Source organism: Orycteropus afer, unplaced genomic scaffold (assembly GCF_000298275.1).
Source record: "Orycteropus afer afer isolate SDZICR_OR568_19922 unplaced genomic scaffold, OryAfe1.0 scaffold00005, whole genome shotgun sequence".
Taxonomy (NCBI): domain Eukaryota; kingdom Metazoa; phylum Chordata; class Mammalia; order Tubulidentata; family Orycteropodidae; genus Orycteropus; species Orycteropus afer.
This window is the reverse complement of record NW_006921592.1, coordinates 12,724,247-12,727,990: the sequence shown is the minus strand read 5'-3', so window position 1 is coordinate 12,727,990 and position 3,744 is coordinate 12,724,247.

Below are 3,744 nucleotides of genomic sequence, written 5' to 3'. Positions count from 1 at the left end.
CCAGCCACTCCTCGGAAGGAAGGTTGGGCAATCCTACTTCTGTAGTGATACTGCCTCGGAAACCCAAGGAGGGGTCGCTATGAGTCGGGTTTGACTCGACAGCACATAACAACAACAACAATCATTTGGCTGAAGGGGCTCTGATAGCACAGTGCCTAAGGCATCTGACTGCTAACAAGAAGGTTGTTGGTTCAAACGCACCAGCCACTCTGTGGAAGCAAGACTGGGCAACCTACTTCCATAAAGATTTACCACCTTGGAAACCCAGTGGGGGTTGTTATAAGTTAGAATCGACTTGAAGGCAATGGGTTTGGTTTTTTTTGGTTTTATCATTTGGCTGAAGGAGCTCTGGTGGTGTAGTGCCTAAGGCATTTGACTGCTAACCAGAAGGTTAGTGGTTCAAACCCACCAGCCACTTCATGTAAGAAAGACTGGACAATTTATTTCTGTAAAGATTTACTTCCTTGGAAACCCACAAGGGGTCGCTATGAGTTGGAATTGACTCAATGGTAGTGACTTTGGTTTGGTTTGGTTTATCATTTGGCTGAAAGTTGAGCCACAGGGGTTCAATTCCTGGCTTGAAAGGTGTCCAAGGGCCATACTTTGGGGGTTCCACTAGTCTTCATCCGACCAGTAAAGCTGGCCTTTTTTTTTTTGTTATTATAATTTTGAGTCTTATTTCACATTTTTCTTTCTCCTGTTTTGAAACAGCATAATTATTATAAGGGTTAAATTAAGTCTTTCTATTACAAAAGAAATTACTTTCCCAGGTTCTACTGAATCTGAATTCTGCTGATTCCAGCAGTCAATGCCCTTGTATGAACTTTGATTACTAAATCATGAGAGGAGAGAGGTAGGGAGTAGAGCACCTATTTTGGGGGAACAGAATATAGCAGAGCAGCATGGTTCTGCAGCTGTACTAGCAGCTTCCTGATTTGGAAGCTTATTTTCCTGATCAGAGGTAGTGTGTTTTGTAGTCAGCAATGGGAATAGCAGCAACCTGGATTGTCAGCTTTCTGCAGATGTACAGGTAAATTTTTTAATTATGGCAGAGATAGAATAGCTCTGGAGCTGAAAATTGTTCCTTAAATTTAGCCTAGAGCCTGCCCGTAGCCTTTTCAATCATGTACATTTCTGTTTCTTAGTGTAAAAGTCTTTGTGCTAGTCTGGGTTCTCTAGAAAAGAAAACAGTAAAGCTTATGGAGAGAGAGAATGGAAAAAAAAAAGAAATTTATCTTAGGAAATTGGCTCACACATTTATAGAAGCTGGCAAGTCCCAAGTTCTTGGATCAAATGTCAAGCTGGAGGCTTTTCCTGACTCACACAGATGCAGAGGCTGACGAGCTCAATGTTGACAGGCAGTATACCAACCAGCTGTTGATTACAATGAATGATGAATTCAAGGTCACCAGGTCAAATGCTGGATTGTTTGCTCACAGAGAGTTGTAGGCAGCACAACAGGATCCCTATCCACAGAAGAGTGTCTCTTTTCCCAGGATGTCCATAAATATATTGGAAGCAGACCACACTCTTATGGAAACACTGTTTCAGCAGATTGGCTGCTCAAAACATGTACATCCGATCTCATCATGGGAACAACCCACATCACAACTGCTTAAACCACTCAGAATTGGGGTCTAGCCAAGCTGACACACAACTCCAACTACCACTGCCCAGCCCTTGTCAACTTGACAGTTGTACACATCTCCTTAACCATATATAATCTCTAAATAAGGACAATTATAAAGTCATATTTGCGCATGACATGATACACTAATATGCACACAGCTGAGAGGCATTAACCCTGTTTACATTTCCTAGTTCATGACAGAAGCAAACAAAAATATTTCATGCACATATACAATGAAAAAGTATAACAAGCACAGTCCTCCTTTCTGCAACTGGTCATGTGGTTGTAGCTGACAGTCAGACCTACCGTCTTCCACTGCCCATTCTGTATTTCCCTTGCCCTCAGCAAGCACCTCATCTGGTCATGGTTCTTTGCTTGGTGGGGTGACCCAAACCTTCATTCCTGAAGGGTCTGGACCACTATTAGTCATATCAGAATTGGGTTGCTGTAATTTTCCATTGACTTTAATCACAGGGCATGGTAGCACTAAGAGACATCCTAAAGCATCTCTTGTATTGCAGACACACTCTTCTTTACCTCCATTATGTAATGTCAATCTAATTTCCCCTTTATAATCAGGATCTATAAGGAAGGTTGGGCAATCCTACTTCCGTAGTGATACTGCCTCGGAAACCCAAGGAGGGGTCGCTATGAGTCGGGGCCGACTCGACGGCACATAACAACACAACAACAGTTACACCAGATAGTACAGTAATATCCTTCTTTTTCACTCACGGACAGTTGGAGGCAGCACAGCAGGATCCTGATCCACAGAAGTGTGCTCTCTTTTCTCAGGATGCCCATAAATATATTGGAAGCAGGCCACACCCCTAGGGAAACTCCATTTCAATGGATTGGCTGCTCAAAACATACATCCAATTTCATCATGGGAATAACCCACATCACAATTGCTTACACCACTCAGCATTGTGGTCCAGACAAGTTGACACACAACTCCAACTATCATAATCCCTTTGTGATAAAACTAGAGGGAATTCTGTTGTCTGCAGTTTAACACTGATCCATATATCGCTTTTTTCACCATATAGGGTTGATTTAGTTAGAATACTCAAAACCTTGACAAATCTGCATTGAAAATATGGTATCTCATATTTTTCTCAGCTTTTTATGCTCTGTCTTAAGTAATCACTGAAATTTTATTTAATTAAATAGAAATGTATTGTTCCTGATCATTTTCTCTCCTTCTCTGTTGTTTTTGTTAGATGCTATCAAGACAGTTTCAAGTCATAGTGATCCTAGGTACAAGAGAAAGAAACATTGCTCACTCCTGCACCATTCTTACAGTCATTGCTGTGCTTGAGCCCATATCAGCCACTGTTTCAAGCCATTTTGTTGAGTGTCTTCCTCTTTTTCAGGGATCCTCTGCTTTACCAAGCATGATATCCTCCTCCAGGGACTACTCATTGACATTATACCTTGAATGCCCTTATTTTAACTATTGGTCTGTTTGTGACAATTTAGATATTCTCTAAGAAATGTGTGTTTTCTCCTCCGTGTTTCATACTTCAGTCTGAAGCTTCACTAGCAGAGACATTCATGTTACTATTAACAGGCTTTTTCAAGATAATCTAGTCATTTGGCTATCATGCTCCTCAACATTCTTCTACCCTCTGCCCACTGCCTGATTCCAAAACCATTTATGAATTTTCCGATATTTGTTAGCCCAGCCCCACTCCAGATATGAACATCTATATTCATTTCTTATTGCTGTGTAACAGTTAGCACAAACCTTGCGACTTGGAACAACACAAATTTATTATCTTACAGTTCTGGAGATCACAAGACCAAAATGGGCCTCAGTGGCCTAGAACCAAGGTGTTGGCAGGGCTGCATTTCTTCCAGAGGCTCTAAGGGACATCCATTTCCTTACCTTTCCCAGCTTATAGAGAGCTCCCTCTGTATAATTTGATTTGTGGCTTGTTTCCATTTTCAACAATGGCTGGTGGTGTCTTTCTCATATTGCAACACTCCAATGCTTATAAGGACAGTTGTGAATACATTGGACCCACTCAAATAACCCAGAATGATCTCCTCATATAAATATAAGCCAGTTGTTGTTGTTGTTAAGTGCCGTCGAGTCATTTCCGACTCAT